At 45.2% G+C, this 17,660-nt stretch overlaps 1 long non-coding RNA gene across 1 annotated transcript in view; it reads left to right on the plus strand.

The window, feature by feature from the left end:
* The first annotated feature begins 11,392 nt into the window (after positions 1-11,392).
* LOC307215160 overlaps positions 11,393-17,660 on the plus strand; it is a 150,813-nt gene continuing 144,545 nt past the window's right edge. The window contains exon 1 of the long non-coding RNA XR_013838334.1: positions 11,393-11,762. This is a non-coding gene — a long non-coding RNA (uncharacterized lncRNA). The remainder of the gene's footprint in view (positions 11,763-17,660) is intronic.

The following is a 17,660-nucleotide window of genomic DNA, read 5'->3' on the forward strand; positions in this document are numbered from 1 at the left end:
TGAGGTTTTATTGTGTTTTTTATATTTTGCCGGAAGCTGCCTAGAGTCGCTGGGGCAACCCAGTCAGATACGTAGCATATAAATAATGATATTATTATTTATCACCATCATCACCATCACTTGTCCCAATCTGTTAAGAGCTTTCTATTCCAGCAGGAGCCCCTTGAATTTGGCCTGTAACAAACTGGCAATCAGGGCAGATTTCTGAGCGGAGGTGATTTACGCTGATGGTGAGGAGTCTCACTCTTGTCAGCATCCTGCATCAAGCACAAGGGAAGCCCCACAGAGAGTGCATTGGGACACGGGTGGTGCTGTGGTCTAAACCACTGAGCCTCTTGGGCTTGCCAATCAGAAGGTCGGTGGTTCGAATCCCCACGACAGAGTGTGCTCCTGTTGCTCTGTCCCAGCTCCTGCCAACCTAGCAGTTCGAAAGCACGCCAGTGCAAGTAGATACATCGGTACCACTGTGGCGGGAATGTAAACGGTGTTTCTGTGTGCTCTGACTTCCATCATGGTGTTCATGCTGGCCACGACACCAACTCCGAAGGCCTGAAAGCGAGATGAGCGCCGCAACCCCATAGTCGCCTTTGACTGGACTTTACCATCCAGGGGTCCTTTACTTTTTACCTTTTTGCCTTGACGTCACCAGTGCCTGAATTACGGTGGTCAAGCTTTCATGGTCTGGAGGGATCCTGAGAGTGGATCACTGTATATCAAATTTGCAGACATTCGGGAAGTCGGTTGGAACTTACCCAGGTGACTGAGGGGAGACCTCCATATTCTTCACATCTCTCTCTCTCTGTGATTCTTTTTTAAATAGCCGAAGGTCTCACTAGCTGTGCAGAACTAGTTGTGCATCAATTCTCCGGTTTGCATGTGGTCAAGGCCTTTATCTTCCCTGGTGGGTTTTGCTGCTGCCAATCCATCCCCCCTAGTTTGCCCAGATGGCTGTGCAATCGTATTGCGCTGAGTCTGTGCTCGCTTAGCAGCTTGCCGCCGCCGGCTCACAACACTTCCCACCTGTGAATGGCTCCAGCTGGAATCAGGGGAACAGCCCTCCTCCACATGCCATCCCTTCAATCCATCACGTCAACACAGAAGAACAAAAAGTACAGTTGATAGAAATGACAAGCGGGACCAAACTGTTGCAGAGTGGAGTGCTTCCTATTCAGCGTTTCAGCCGGCCGCACCCTCTCCCAGGACACTCCATCCCATCCGCCCTCTCCCCTCTTCTTCTCCTGCTGCCCCTGGCAACAACCAGTCAGAGTTGCATGGCTGGTCCTCACTAGGCTGCTCTGGGGTCATTCGTCAGAACAGGGTCCTAGTGCAAAAGACCCAGGAATCGGGCTCCGCAGGCTGCCTTCTCACAATGCCCCTGATTGTGCAGTGGTTGTTTTCTTGCCACCCTTTACTTTTTGGAATACAAAAGAGTGGCTTATGCAACACCTTTAGCACCCTAAATAATGCTAATGAATTCCAAGCTTCCTATTGTTTGCAGTCCTTAGAGGGAAAGCCAACCTGTGAGCCTTAGGAGAATTTAATATACTTCAGCAGATGCCTGCGCCCATTCCTCCTCTCCCCCTCTCCTCATTTACAAATCCGAACAATGAGAAACATCCAGTTAATTGGCAGCCTGTCATTATATGCTCATTCAGTGAATTTATGGAATTAGTGTCTGGTTCTGCATCCTGGTACATCTGCTCTTTTTCTTGACACTCTATAAAACGGCGTAGAAATGTTTCGTCGAGTGAAAGGACATGCTAAAGAAAAAGTTGTGGGTCTTTTTTTAGGCGGGGGGTGGGCACAATCTAAAAGGGCATTTTAAACATTTCTTTAAAGGAGTATTTGGAAAGGGAGAAGATCTGTAGCTCAGCTGTTGAACATCTGCTTTGTAGGCAGAAAGTCCCAGGTTGAATTTCTGGCATCTGCAGGTAGGGCTGGGAATGTCCCCTGACTGAAGTCACGGAGAGGCATTGCCACTCAAGGTAGACAATGCTGAGCTAGATAGAACAATGGCCCGGATGAATATCAGCCAGCTTCCTACGTTCTGATCATAGCTGCCAACTTTTCCCTTTTCTTGCAAGGAATCCTATTCAGAATAAGGGAATTTCCCTTAAAAAAAGGGAAATGTTGACAGCTATGGTTCTGATAATTCTATCCCAAAAGGACAACAATTTTTGAATTACGAGCATCCCCTTTCACCCAAGAAAGCATTGACAATTGATGAGGGGTCCAAAACAAGAATTGTTCAGTCCATTTAACTATCTGATAAAATATTCTGATGACAACCTATTTTCTGTTAATGCTGATTGCCAAAAGTTTTTGCCTCCTTTATTTTATAACCACCTTTTTCTCCATAGATCCTTTTTCTTGATACCTCATTAACCATACTTACCAGGAAGTAAGCCCTATTGACTTCAGGGGCAGTGAGACTTCTATGTATTGTATCATAGAATTTTAGAGTTGAAAGGGACCCCCAGGAATCCCAGCTAAATCATACGAGACAGATAGCCACTCAAGCTCTGCTTAAAAACCTGCAAGGAAGGAGAGTCCACCACCTCTCATAGGAGTCTTTCCCACTGTTCAGCAGCACTTACTGTCAGAAAGTTCTTCCTGATGTTTAGCTGGGATATCCTTTCTTGTAACTTGAAGCCATCGGTTTGAGTCCTACCCCCCAGAGCAGGAGAAAACCATCTTGCCCCTTCCTCCATGTGACAGCCCTTCAGATATTTGAAGGTGGCTATCACATCTCCTCTCAGTTTCCTCTTTCCCAGGCTAAACATACCCAATTCCCTCAGTTGTTCCTCATAAGGCTTGGTTTCCAGACCCTTGATCATCTTGGTCACCCTCCTCTGCACATGTTCCAGCTTGTCAATATCATGGGAGACTTTGTCAAGAGCCTTACTGAAATCAAGATACACTATGTCCACAGCATTGCCCTGATCCACCTTGTAACTCTATCAAAAAAAGAAATGAGATTCATTTGACATGACTTATTTTTGAGAAACCCATACTGGGTTTTAGTAACTATCCACAGCATCCTTTTCTAAATGCTCATAGACCAACTGTTCTAGAACCTTTCCTGGTGTAGCTGCCAAGCTCACTGTTCGGTAGCTACCTGGGTCTTCTGTTTCCCCTGTTTTGAAGATGTGGCCAGCATTTGCCCACCTCCAATCTGCAGGGACCTCACCTGTTCTCCAATAATTCTTGAATTTGTATGAATTTGACTCTAGAATGTGTTGGTCACATAACCACATTGTCAGTGTACAAGCATGCAATAAGCAGGGTACCATGACATTTGAACATTTCAGTCTACCATAAAATGTTTTTAGCATTATTATAGTTTTCCTTCTTTGACATAGTCCAATGCATAAGAAGGAGCTACAAGATTAAAAATAAATAAATAGTGTGTCCTTCCAAATATTGTTTAGGAATTCGCTTTTGACAAATGTAAGTCGTCTTCTGAAAATATTATTGCTGATGAAAAGTTCCAAGCAAATCATTTGCAGAACAAAGTGTTCTGCCTGCGGCCTGTATATAAGCATCATTTTTCAGCTGCTGACCGGACCTTGAACATTTATGTTATATACAAAGTTTGAAAACTACCTCATCACTATTTTTCTGGACCAGTTCTGATATACGTTTTTATGGTTCCCTTCCCTATCCATAGGAAATGATTTGTGGTTTTCTGCAATCCGTTGATGCTTCTGAGAAAACAAGCTGCACCGATCTGTTCCACATGCCCCCATCCTGATGATACCTGCACTCTCAGATGCCAATTTTTAATCTTTATGCTCCGAGGTCGAGGTCGTGTGGAGTAGTAAAATGACTGCATAGAGCTTGTGTGTTTAAGATGTCATGTTTCGGAAAGTATCTGCAATGGTTGCAAAGGTCAATGGATGGATGCTTCCTATCATTGCCACCACCAGCGGCTATCAGCCAGGTATGGCCAGATCAGTTCTTTCTCTTTATACTGTTTAATGTATGGGCATATTCACACTGCAGTCTCACACATACAAGATGTTCCCAAAAAGATCACTGCCAGTACTGAAATGGATTGGCTCTACGCCTGTTTAACTTTCATGGTTTCCTCCAAAGCATCCTTGGAGTTTGAGGAGGGCACTGAGAATTTGATTAGCTAGGAAATGAGTCTTAAGGTCCGTTTAAGTCCGTAGTGCAGATATGCACCCTGAAACTCTAGGTTTCCTCCTCTACATCACTCCATTATCAATGGAGACTTCTTTGGACTTCTTACTCAGTGTGGAACTCCTGTAAAGATCACTCAGGACAAGCTATTATATCTATTTATCACATTCATATCTCACTTTTCTTCCATGGAATTCAAGGTGGTTTACATGGTCCACACCCTCCCTACTTCATTCTCACAACAGGTAGGTCAGGTTAAGAGCCCAGGCCCAAGGTCACCCAGTAATCTTCATGGCTGAGGGGGCTTGAACCCCAGTCTTCTAGGTTTATACCATGATACCACACTGGCTTTCAGAAAATGTGTTGGGCTGTGAAATCTTCAGCACCCTTCTTTTGAAGCAAGCCCCATTTAAATTAATTGAGCCTACTTTCCAATCAATGTGAGAGGTATGGACATGGATCTCTTTTTTTGCTACGCTTGGTTATGGTCAGAGAGGCTTCACATTTGTACTGGCTTTATCCACTATCCCCCAGAGAGAAAAGAGAATTCAGCCTCTGCAGTGCAGAATGTTGCATTGCTTTGCCCTTAAAACCTATTGGGAAATTGCACAAGTATATATGCACAGGTATCACAGGTATCCTATAGGGCAGGCATGTCCAATTTGTCCAATTCCCAAGAGACTGGGATTTACTCACACTGTAAAGAAAACGGCAGTGATCTACCCTTTGTATTGACCAAAGTTGTTGAGGTTTTTTGTGGGGGAACAATCAGGATCACACAATCAACTAGGATCGACCAGGGATGACCCACGATCGACTGGTAGATTGCGATTGACCAGTTAGACATGCCTGCTATAGGGGATATGCCATTGTACACATACAATAATCTGACCATCTTGATATCATCTGACCATCCTGATCCCAAGTTTAGCAGTGCAGCAGAGCTTGGGTCAACATGCTCGTAAAAGCACTGGCGCGAACAAACATATAAAATCAGATTAAAAGGTGGCAGCATTTTTTTTTTATTATTTCATAAAATTTATACACTGCTTGATTGAAAACAAAAACAAAACCACAGACACAGAAACAGAAAATGCCCTCCAAGTCATTTACAATTATCTCTTCTTACTGCAGCATATCTGACATACAGCAAGGGGAGAGAACCGGTGACCCCCTAGATGGCATTGGGCTATGCCTTCCATCAGTCCCAGTCAACATGGCCAATGGGCATGGACAATGGGTGTGGGAGTCCAGCAACACCTGAAGGGCTGCAGGTTGTCCATCGCTGGTGTATAGGATTGCTCTGTAAATGATGTAGCCAGAAAGACAGAAAAGGCATGCCCTTCATTCAACATGACGCCTTTCAAGTGATTTGTCCTCGCAGTTCTTCTTGGATAGCACACTAATGATCCATGTGTTGTCCTTGTATCTAGATCTCTCTATTCAAGCCTAATTTCCAGTGAATATAGAGACAATGATGTGAGCCACCCTATAGTAATCAGCCACCTCACATTAGGATTGCAAATACGTTATTCTGGCAGGTCTCTCCTACCTTTAATAGCTTCATGGCAAAGGGCAATTCAGCAACGGAATTTCCCAACAGTGGTGCAAAAGGCTTCTTCGAACTGACGGAGGATACATCAGACATAATATTAAGTGTGGCCATAGAGCAAAGAGGATCATGATCTATTTTGGGAGCTGTGTCCAAAAGGCAAGGAAGAAAATTTTTACGCAACAGACAACAGATGCCAAGTGCTTAGGAATTCATTCCTCTTTAAATATACAAAGAGGGCAGTTCTTACTTTGCAGAACTTTAGCTGCAATGAGGTTTGCTTCTCACTTGGATAATTACAGCCACAGTTGGTAGATCACCACCAATGGATCCTGCCTTATGCTAAGGCTATAGTGTCTTCCCCCTCCTTTTGTAACTGCTTCCACCAGGCAAAGCCCCCAGTGGATTTCTCTTATTTACATTGCAAATGCAAACACCCCTGCTGCTCTGGAGCATAGCAAGAGCTGTCAATCACTTGCCCCTTCAGCTCATCAGTTTGTCCACTCATTAATTACACATTTAAGCTGCTCCTTTAGAGCCTGGAGCCCATTTGATTGACAAGGGACCTCGCTAGGCTATAGGGACAGAAAGGAAGGTCTTGTTGGGTGGTTTATTATTATTATTATTAACTGCAGATATTAGCTTAGTTTAAATATGCTACATGCAACTAGGATGGGCATATAGATACAGATATATCTATCTATTCTGCTAGCTCATAGAAAGAATCTGATGCTGCTGACATTCCAGATGCCACAGACTCCTTTCCGCTGAATTCCTGGACAGCTCCTTCATCCCATCTTCTTGCTTTTTATATCCCTCCACCCAGGGACCAAATCATGGTGATCAAATGGTGTTTCCAATGCTCTCTTGACTTATGGCTCTTATGTGAGGCAAGGACAGTGTGGGGAGGTGGAGGCTTGGGGAGAGAGGGTGTTGTTGGGGGGGGGGGGTCCCAAGAGCCAGTCCGAATCTGGAAGGCTGCATTTGACTCCCCCAGGTCTAAGGTTCTCTACTCCTGTGGTAGAAGGTTGAATCCTGTGCTTCTATGTATTTACTCTGTGTTACTTATTTTTGTGCCAATATTCTTCCTCCCCCCCCCCCCAATACCTTTCTTAACCCACATTATTTAACAAAGCATCTGTCTTTTCTTCTCCTGGCAGAGCCTCTGTGCCTTTTGCAGTTGCACAGCAAGTAGAATTTCAGAAGATATAACTTTTTTTTATCACGCCATCTTTAATTTCTCTCTGCCATGGAGCTGTTAAAGGCATAGATCTTCAGCCAGGGAAAAAGAAAAAGAAAAACCCACAAGAGGTGGCAGCCTTATAATTTTAGAAACAGCAGTCCTTTTGGGAAAACGATGCCAGGATTTGCATTCTAAAAGCACATGGAAATGTGTTAAACACTCCAGCATTGTGAGATGGGAGGGAGAGTCAACTGTAAAGGGATTTGGAAGAAAACGCATTTTATCCAGATAACTGTTAGTGAATTCATATTCGGAAAGATGCAAGGACAACTGAACGGTGGCTTAGAACGGTCCCAGCAATCCATTATAATACAGGAGATAAGGAACATCTGCTAACAAAGGGAGGGGATGAAAAAAGACCTGCCTGTGAATGGACATAAAATATTAATATTTGTATCGTACCTGAGCCCCGCTATGCAATGGAGAAACAACGGGCACAGCAAGTCCAAGCATGACTAATGGTGGGGGTTCTTATTGAAGCAGCCCCCTCTGCTCTGCAAAAAATTGATGTTCTATTTCGAGACAAGTGGGGATGCCATGAGAAATCATGATGGGTGGTGGGGCAAAGGAGAGGGAGGAAAGTTTGTCAGTGTTTGAACTGCCTTTTGTAAGATGCCTGTCCCTTTAAGAGCTGCTTCATCTGCTGAAATGATGGGTGTTCCCTGTTCAGCAACCACCTGGAAAAGGCTCCACCTGGTTATTTCTGCACCACAGGTTTTCCAACCCTGATGTAACAGCAGTCCTGTTGAATCAGGGGTGGGGAACCTGTGGTGTTCCAGGTGTTGTGATTGTTATTGGGTGGGATTCAACCTAAGCTTTACTCAGAGTAGACCCACTGAAATTGGTGAACATTACTAAGCCAGGTCCATTAATTCCAGTAGAAGAAGAAGAGTTTGGATTTGATATCCCGCTTTATCACTACCCAAAGGAGTCTCAAAGCGGCTAACATTCTCCTTTCCCTTCCTCCCCCACAACAAACACTCTGTGAGGTGAGTGGGGCTGAGAGACTTCAGAGAAGTGTGACTAGCCCAAGGTCACCCAGCAGCTGCATGTGGAGGAGCGGAGACGCAAACCTGGTTCACCAGATTACGAGTCCACAGCTCTTAACCACTACAGCACACTGGCTCTGAGTCAGTTTTACTAAAAGTAAACTTTGTTTTTACTCAATTTATTACCTATCCTTCTTGATAAGGTCCCAGAGAGGCAAAAACCAGTTTGAAATACAATATTTAAAACAGTTTAAAATGAATTACAGTCACAATAATAGAGTGGGGTCATAGAATCATAGAGTTGGAAGAGACCATGAGGATCATCAAGTCCAGCCCCCTGCAATGCAGAAATCTTTCGCCTACCATGGGGCTCAAACCCACAACCCTCGGATTAACAGCATCTGACAGCCTTCTGCAACCTGGTTTCAAACTATAGCTCCCATCATCCCTGGGCATTGGCCACGCTGGCTGCGGCTGATGGGAGTTGCAGACTTCAACATCTTGGAGAAGGCTAATGTAAGGCAATGCTTTTTAGAGCAATACACCACTTCTTAATCACTTTTTGCTGCAGATATGCAGCAAAATACAAGCCTGGGAAATTCTAGGTCTTTGAAGGCAAAGGGGGAAGAAGATTAAAATCCTATTTTCATATTTCCCACCTGCTATGATTTTTATTTTTTGCCCGAGATGGCTCCTGCGTACAATCTGAAAAACCATTTGTTTCAATGAAGACCTCCAAGCACTACTAAATTCCTTTACAGAACAAAAGCTGACAGTGGCCCAAATGCATTTATTATGAGTGTTTCTTTGCCAGTAGGCTGATCCTCAGGAGGAAACAGTAGTTTCAAGTTGAAAACAAAACAAAACAAAACAACAAACAAACGAGAACGTGGCACAACTCCACAGGGGAGGTGTGTGTTCGTGTTGTGCTGCTTTCCATTATTCCGTTTCAGATTGCATCGGAGTCGTAGAGGCGATCTACATGTTCTGGGGGCGGGGAATCAACTGGTACAGTTGTGCGATGATATACCACTTAGGTATTCAGGTGGTGGGTTTAATTGATGCTCAAAGCACCCCCACTTGTGAAAAGCAGGAGAATTGGGAAAGAGTATCCTTTCCTAAAGGACGCGGGTGGCGCTGTGGTCTAAACCACTGAGCCTCTTGGGCTTGCCAATCAGAAGGTCGGCAGTTTGAATCCCTGCAAGGGCATGAACTCCTGTTGCTCTGTCCCAGCTCCTGCCAACCTAGCAGTTTGAAAGCACACCAGTGCAAGTAGATAAATAGGTACTGCTCCGGCGGGAAGGTAAATGGCGTTCCCGTGCACTGCTCTGGTTTTGTTGTTCCGTTGTGCCAGAAGTGGCTTAGTCATTCTGGCCACATGACCCGGAAAAACTGTCTGCGGACAAACGCTGGCTTCCTTGGCCTGTAAAGCGAGATGAGGACCGCAACCCCAGAGTCGTCTGTGGCTGGACTTAACTGTCAGGGGTCCTTTACCTTTTTTTTTTATCCTTTCCTAAAACTAGTGATGTGCTAGCCTCCTATGTGCACTTAACTGTTTGAATGAGGAAACATAGTGTGGTGTGCTCCCCAATCTCTGAGAGGCGAGAGACTTCATGGGTGCCTGAAACTGTATCACAGATACAGGACCGCAGGCTTGGAAGGGAATCACAGACATACCGTATTTTTCGCTCTATAGGACACACTTTTTCCCCTTCAAAAATGAAGGGGAAATGTGTGTGCGTCCTATGGAGCGAAGACGCCATAGCCCCGCGACCCTCTCCCGGCTGGAGAGGTGACGCGTGGCTATGGAAGGAGCTTCTATAGCCGTGCGTCACCTCTCCAGCCGGGAGAGCGCGCGCGGGGCTAAAGAAGCCCCCCGTGACCCTCTCCCGGCTGGAGTGTCGGAAATCAAGCCTTATCAGGAGAAACTGGCAACTCTCCCAGGCACCCGGCATGATTCCCTGTTGACCTCCCTGGCTGCATTCCCCAGCAAGATCCAGGCCAGGTCGCAATAGGCGATCCTTCTCAGTGTGAGAAGAACACACCCCTCTTTCCTGCCCCCCCCCCAGGCAGGGGAAAGAGATAGACAGAAATGTGTTTACATGCCTTTATTTCTGTCTTTGCAGCATTACAAAAAAGTGACTGCTCTCTTCAAGCTCCAGCAGTCTAGTGACAAACACTTCCTGGATAGGAATAAACGGAAGAGCTCATATTACACTCTGAGCTAATTCTGGTGCTTCGCACTGTGAATAGACTGTCCCTCTGATTCCCACGGGCAGTCCCAACATTCCCATCATGTTTACTTTTCAAGCTAGCACTTTGCAGCTGCATTGCATCCATATCGTAACATGGAGAGGTGACGCGCGGCTATGGCTGGAGCCTCTATAAACGCGCGTCCCCTCTCCAGCCGGGAGAGCGCGCGCGGGGCTAAAGAAGCCCCCCGCTACCCTCTCCCGGCTGGAGAGGGGACGCGCGACTATGGCTGGAGCCTCTATAACCGCGCGCCACCTCTCCAGCCGGGAGAGCGCGCGGGGGGCAAAAGATGCCCCCCACGACCCTCTCCCGGCTGGAGAGGTGACGCGCGGCTATGGCAGGAGCCTCCATAGCCGTGCGTCCCATCTCCAGCCGGAGAGCGCGCGGGGGGCTAAAGAAGCCATAGCCCCGCGACCCTCTCCCGGCTGGAGAGGGGACGCGCGGCTATGGCAGCAGCCTCTCCGCTGCGCCTTTCCGCTGCTCCCTGACCTGCTCTTTGGGGCTGGTGGTGGGCTTCCCCCGCCAGCCCCAAAGAGCAGGTCGAAAGGAACCTGAAGCCTGGAGAGGGAGAGGGGTCGGTGCACACCGACCCCTCTCGCTCTCCAGGCTTCTAAGGTAGCCGCCTGAATGGCACCTTGTTTTAGAGCGGGAAAACAAGAGGGGGAAAATTCTCCCCCTCTCTGCGCAGCGCCTCCTGCCGCTTCGCTGAAGGGGCGCTGGGCAGAGAGGGGGAGAATTTTTTTTTCTTGTTCTCCCCCCTCTAAAACAAGGTGCGTCCTATTGTCCGGTGTGTCCTATGGTGCGAAAAATACGGTAATTCAAACTGACTCTCCAACCTTTAACAATATAAATATGCCACCTCCCACCTGTGTCCTAAAATGGCTCATTCTCAGGAAGGCAATGCCACACGTGATTAGCTCTTACTTAGTCACATTGGCAGCCACATTTGGAATCATTGCTGCTGGGGCTGCAAAGTGTGATTCATTAACCCGATTAACGTGTTCAAATGTTTTCAATTACTATAAAGGCACCCCCAATTAATTAGGCTGCACCCTCTTAAAAAAGAACACGCCAGTAGATGTCAGAGACCATCTTACAAGAGGCGTGGCCCATTTTTAATTGCATGCATATTCTAGTCCAAGAAAACCTCTGCCAGCCCCACAATAAATTTGTTATGCTGTTATGCTTGCAACAGTCGAGCATCTCCTTTGCACGTGGAAGTCCCAAGTTCGTTCTTCAACATTTCCAGTTAGGACTGGGAAAGGCCTCTGTGCAAATCCTGCTGTATGTCTAGCATAGATGTAGTGGAAATGCGGAAGACAATTGTATTTCGAGGAGTTAGGTAGCATGTCCCTTTCCCTTTAACACCCCAGTTTGAGGTCTGCTGGATTCTTGTGTTTCACACACCTGCCGGGAGTTTCTTGGGTTCTTCTGTGTTGCAAGTGCTGGCTGGATGCCTGGCTGCAGGTAGTGGGAGACTCTCAGCCGCTCTGTATTAATCCCATCTCAGGGTCCTGGGCTAATCATGAGTAATGGCAGGTGCACTTGATTACATCAAGGCAGGCTATAAAAGCCATAGGTGGAGGGGCCCGGAGAGCTTCTACCCAGGTCAAAGGACCTGATGCTGGGAGACTGACAGGTGGGGTCTTTCTCCTGCTGGGGCTCCGGGCAGCTGAAGGGGAGATTGGGTAGCCCCTGTCGGGTGTGTTTTATGTTATGCTTTGCATGCCTGCTGTTTATTTGTTAATAAAACTGTTTTGGTTCCCCTTCCACCTCCTCATTCCTTTTGTCCTGATATCCTTGGAAAGAACTGCTGTATTTGGCAGCACGACAATATTGAATATGATGCACCAATGAAGTTTTAGCTTTTTAGTATTCCAGGATGTTTAACACTGACTGGATTTTCTTACTATCTCTGCCTTTTCTGCCCCTTAAAAACAATAACCACACAAACAGTCTTGCAAAAGGCAGTAAGAACATTAACTCGCACAGAATGCCTGTTGAAGAGTAACAGACACAAGCAGCTTTGTTCAGGCAGGCTTAAAATGGTAATTCCGTTACAAAGACATACAGTGGTGCCTCGCAAGATGAAAAGAATCCGTTCCGCGAGTCTCTTCGTCTAGCGGTTTTTTCGTCTTGCGAAGCAAGCCCATTAGCGGCTTAGCGGATTAGCGCTATTAGCGGCTTAGCGGCTTTTAGCGGCTTAGCGGATCAGCTGATAAGTGGCTTAGCGGCTTAGAAAAGGGGGGGGGAGGGAAAAAAAGTCGGAAAAACTTGCAAGACATTTTCGTCTTGCGAAGCAAGCCCATAGGGAAATTCGTCTTGCGAAGCACCTCCAAAACGGAAAACCCTTTCGTCTAGCGGGTTTTTCGTCTTGCGAGGCATTTGTCTTGTGGGGCACCACTGTACTTAAGTCTCGCTTAAAATAATAGAATTGTAGAGTTGGGAGGTACCCCAGGATAATCTAGTCCAACTCCCTACAAGTGCAGGGATCTTTTGCCCACCGTGGAGCTTGACCATCAGTTTAAGAGTCTCATGCTCTACCAACTGAATGCAGTCTAAACTTCGAGCTCAGACTTTGTAGATGTTTTCCCATTGCTGGCAGAGCAGGAAGAGGAAGAGAGTCTGTTCAGGCAGGCAGGAGAATATATTTAGCCACTCCCTCCCCAAGTCAGGGCCCGGTGGGAGTGTCTCTCACAGAGTTCTCTCTAGCAAACTTACAGGAAAACTCTGTGAACTTCAGCTCCTATCATGTGCCTATCTAGCAAAACATGAATTGTTGGTTTGACTGCATTTTAAATATCCCACAGTAGTGCAAAGCCATCTGGGAACTTGGGAGGAGGGGAGGGCACGACAGCGGGAATTGTACCCATGCAGCTTGCTAATGTAGGCTTCACATTGCAAAAATTAATGCTGTTGGGTATTTAGTCATCTTCAAAGTGCCATGGGAGTCTTCCCACTGCTGCTGCCCTGAATAGACACTTGCCTTCTGAGTCTTAATAATGGAGTTTGTTAAATTTTAACAGACTCACTCCTTTTCTTCAGCAGCCTATTAAAATGGCTGGCGTTCTTTTGATTCCGTTCCAGGCATAAACTGGCAGTGAGAATAGCAGCGATGATCTTCCATGATTGATAGCAGATTAGGGGGACTCTTGATAGTGAATGGATGTTTCCCAATTGCTTTCGGCTCTTTGTTCTCCTGCATCTGAGCCAGCCACTGAGATCCAATTTGGCATCTGGTTTGTTTGTGCTTCGACTCAAGTATCAAGGCTTGGAGGGTTTTGCTTCTGTTTTTTGTTTTGTTTTCAAATTCCTTCTGAAAGCGACAGCTGGATCTGAGTGCTCCAGCTTCTTCTTGTGTGCATCTGGGTGACAAGTTGGTTGGGATGACTCTGGGAGGCATTTGCTTTTATGGGGGCTTTGCTTGCTTTGCTTAATTTTCTTAATTTCTTAGGTACTACCTTTCCCAAAGGAAGAGAACCCAGGTCTATGAGGAAATACATGCATTTGTGTGCAAAGTTGAAAATTTTAATTGCCTTGCATTGAAGAGAATATTGGAAAAGGAAAACATCTGCCAAAGGCAAAAAACAAACAAATGTGTGAATGAAGTTGAGAAAAGGAAGAGCAGTTAAATTAAAAACTTCCCAAGGTGGTTTACAAAACATAAAACAACACTATTTTGAATGTTTTGTTAATGCTGTTGTTTTTGTTAATTCATATAACCCAGGTCCCGCTTTACAAAAGTTCGCTGTGCAAAAATTCACTTATCCAAACACAAGGAATTAGAGCCCTCGCTATACACACCACAGATTCAGATATTCAGAACTTTTTTTATTTCTTTGTTTGCTTTTTGCTGTTTGGCTGATGAACGGAGCGAGGGAGGGGACGATCAGACAATTTGGAGAACATTTTTCCTGGATTTCCCTAGGTTTTAAAAAAGCTTTTTTGGTTGGAATTTTGTGGTCAGAAATACATTAGGAATTTCCCCATAGGAATCAATGGAAATCGCCAACCCGCTATGTGAATGCTCACCTAACAAATGACTTCCAGGGAACATAATTTGCAGATGCTCATTTATATGCACAGATACACATTGCTATAATTTAAATAGAAACACAAACCATCTCACCATAGTGGGGAAAGGTGTGAACAGGTGACCTTAGTCTGCTGACCAGGTGCTAATTGTTGATGGGCAGCTTCAAGGCCTTTCCCTATGGCTCTTAATCTTTCAAGCACACTTGGACTGCATAGCCCTTGAACTGTCTTCTGTACAGTATGATATATAGCCATCCTAAGTCTGGGATGTGGGTCTGGAGGTGGAGCTGTGGCTTAGATGAATGGGAAAGGGGATGGTCTTGCATAAATGGAGGAGATGACCAGGAGGAGGAAGCAGAAGAGAGAACAGACAGGAATGAGGCCGATGATAATGGCACCCCTTGTAAGACCAGATCTTTCCCTTGCAGCAGTAGAGGTTGGTGCCCATTGGAACTGATAGGGCAGCAATCAGGGAGGCTAACAGTAGGTGGCGCCAGAGCCAGTGGTGGGCAAAGCAAACTAATTCTAACATTGTCCCTATGCTCCTCCCTGCTGAGTTCTGCAAGGGCAACACTGAGACAAAGGAGGAGGAAGCTGACAGCCAGTTCCAAACCCTGGGTTGATTGTAAGTAAGCAGGTCAACAGGTGGGGGCTGGCTAAGGTTGGTGTGGCAGTGCCCTGTTTGCCCTCATGGTCCAGGTTCAACTGCCCAGTAGTTCTGCAGGTGCCTCTCTGCTTTATAAGGAGTGATCAGTATAAGCCCTTCCCCTTCCCCTGGCAGTTTAGCTGGCACTTGGGCTCTGCCCTTGCACGCTCAGTCCAGTTTCTGCATCCCAGAGGGTGAAAAGGGCAGTTATATGCTTGGTGCATATTTCTAAATATGGACAATTCTCTATAAAAATGGAATTCAGTAAGCAAGATCTGTCCCATTCAATATAATGATCTGACTGTCTCTGTGTGTGCAGAATCTCGCTTTCTTTTGAATTCCTTCAGAAGGCATGGTTAATTTTGAGACCACCACCTGTTTCATATCTCACAAATTCATTCTCATTCTCTCTCTCTCTCTCTCATTTGTGTCCTTACAGCCGAATAGGTCTGTTTTGCCAGCATTTTACCAGCAAAGAGCCAAAGCCATTGCTCCAATCCCAAAGAACTGCAGAACCCAAAGCCCCCTGAACAAGTCGTTGCTTCGACACAATATTTTTTATGCCCCGTTGTGAAGCTGGAAATCATGTGTTTACAGACCACAAAAGTCTCATTTATCTTATTGATGTTCGGCTCTTTCCATAAAGCATATTTTTCAGTCAGAAGTCTGTGTGTATGACGTTATTGACATAACATTTCCTCAGGGTCTACCAACAGAAATGGCAGCTGAACGCATAGCCCTGGAGTGCTGTGTGTGTGTGTGTGTGTGTGTGTGTGTGTGTGTGTGTTTGAGAGAGAGATCAAGTTTATGAGTATCTATCTATCTCACAGATATCATAATCAGAAGCTAAGACACTTTGTGTTGGGTGCGAATAGAAAGCTACGTTTTGGTACAAAAATGTCTGGAGAACTGGAATTGTGAGACTGGGAAAGCTGCGGATCCAACGGGACTATTTATTAATTATTTAATTCCATTTCTGACTCGTTTCCCATAAAATTTCTTGAAGCAATTTCCTACTTTAAAAGTCAGCGGTAAAAATAGTTACAACATTTCATACAGAAACACTATGTATATCTGTATATGAATCCATCTTACACTTTCATATGTACAAAACCATTTCAAATCCAATATTAACATAGACTGGGATAAACAAATAAGAGTAATTAGGGCCAGAGGCAAACCAGAATCTTTTTTTTTTTTTCATTTTAAAATCCTTTCATTTACAAATTCATCTAACATAAATTATCCTCCATCATCCAACACATTAAAGATATGAGCCTAATCATAAAGGCTTTTTGTCCTGCCGGCTTTTATTTCTTTTAGAATGTCTCCATGTGATATCAGATAGAAATATATATGAATTACAAATAAGCATCGTATGAGCAGCATGATATTACTACTATTATACTACTGCAACATACCCAAGAACTGCAGGGTCTGAACTTTTTTATACCCCTTTTCCTGTTATTTATGGTGTTTCTATTGTGTTATAACTTTTGCATATAAATAAAATTCTATAAAAAGAAAAAAAGCAAAGGAGGCAATGTTTTGTCCTCAAACCCATAGTTTGTTTTTCATCACAATCACTCTTCATCATTCTAAGAAGGTTATTCTTTTTTTAATCCAGGAAATCACCGGCTTCCGTGCAAATGAAACATACTTAGAATCATAAAACTGTAGAGTTGGGAAAGACCCCAAGGGTCATCTAGTCCAACCCCATGGAATGCAAGAATCTCAGCTAAAGCATCCATGACAGGTCGCCATCCAACCTCTGCTTAAAAACCTCCCGGGAAGGAGAGTCCACAATCTCCTGAGGGAGACCGTTCCACTTCCCAACAGTGTTTAGGGAAGTTTTTAATGTTCTGTTGAAAGCTGCCCAGAGTGGCTAGGGAAATCCAACCAGATAGGCAGGGTAGAAATAAATCATCATCATCATCATCATCATCTTTTTTCCGTCAGAAACTTCTTCCTGTTTAGTCAGAATCTACTTTCTTATAACTTGGAGTCATTGTTTCGAGTCCTACCCTCCGGAGCAGGAGAAAACAAGATTGTTCCCTTTTCCATGTGACAGCCCCTTACATATTTGAATATGGCTGTCATATCTCCTCTCAGTCTCCTCTTTTCCAGGCTAAACATACCCAACTGCTTCAATTCATAAGGCTTAGCTTCCAGACCCTTGATCATCTTGGTGGCCCTCCTCTGCACACGTTCCAGCTTGTCAATATCCTTCTTAAATTGTGGCGCCCTGAACTGGACACAATATTCCAGGTATGGTCTGACCAAGGCAAAATAAAGCAGGACTATTATTTCCTTGAACTGGACACTATACTTCTGTTGATGCAGCCTAGAAAAGCATTAGCTTTTTTTTTTTGGCTGCTGCATCACTGTTGACTCATGTTAAGCTTGGGGTCCATCAAGACACCTAGATCCTTCTCACATGTACTACTGGTAAGCCAGGAGTCCTCCATCTTATATTTGTGTTGCTGGTTCTTCCTGCTTAAGTGCAGAACCTGACATTTGTCCCTACTGAAATTCATTCCGTTAGTTTGGGCCCAGTTCTCATTTTGAATAGTGGACCACTCATTTGAACAGAGTCATCTTAGGAAGGTTGCAGAACCACAATGTTTGTGTGCACTTTATAAATACTCCAGGTTGTGGTGGGGTTTCTGAAGAAACAGAAGAATCTATTTATACATAAAGGTAAAGGTAAAGGTACCCCTGCCCGTACGGGGCAGTCTTGACAGACTCTGGGGTTGTGCGCCCATCTCACTTAAGAGGCCAGGGGCCAGTGCTGTC

The sequence above is a fragment of the Podarcis cretensis genome, assembly GCF_951804945.1.
Source record: "Podarcis cretensis genome assembly, chromosome: 4".
In the NCBI taxonomy this organism is placed as follows: Eukaryota; Metazoa; Chordata; class Lepidosauria; order Squamata; family Lacertidae; genus Podarcis; species Podarcis cretensis.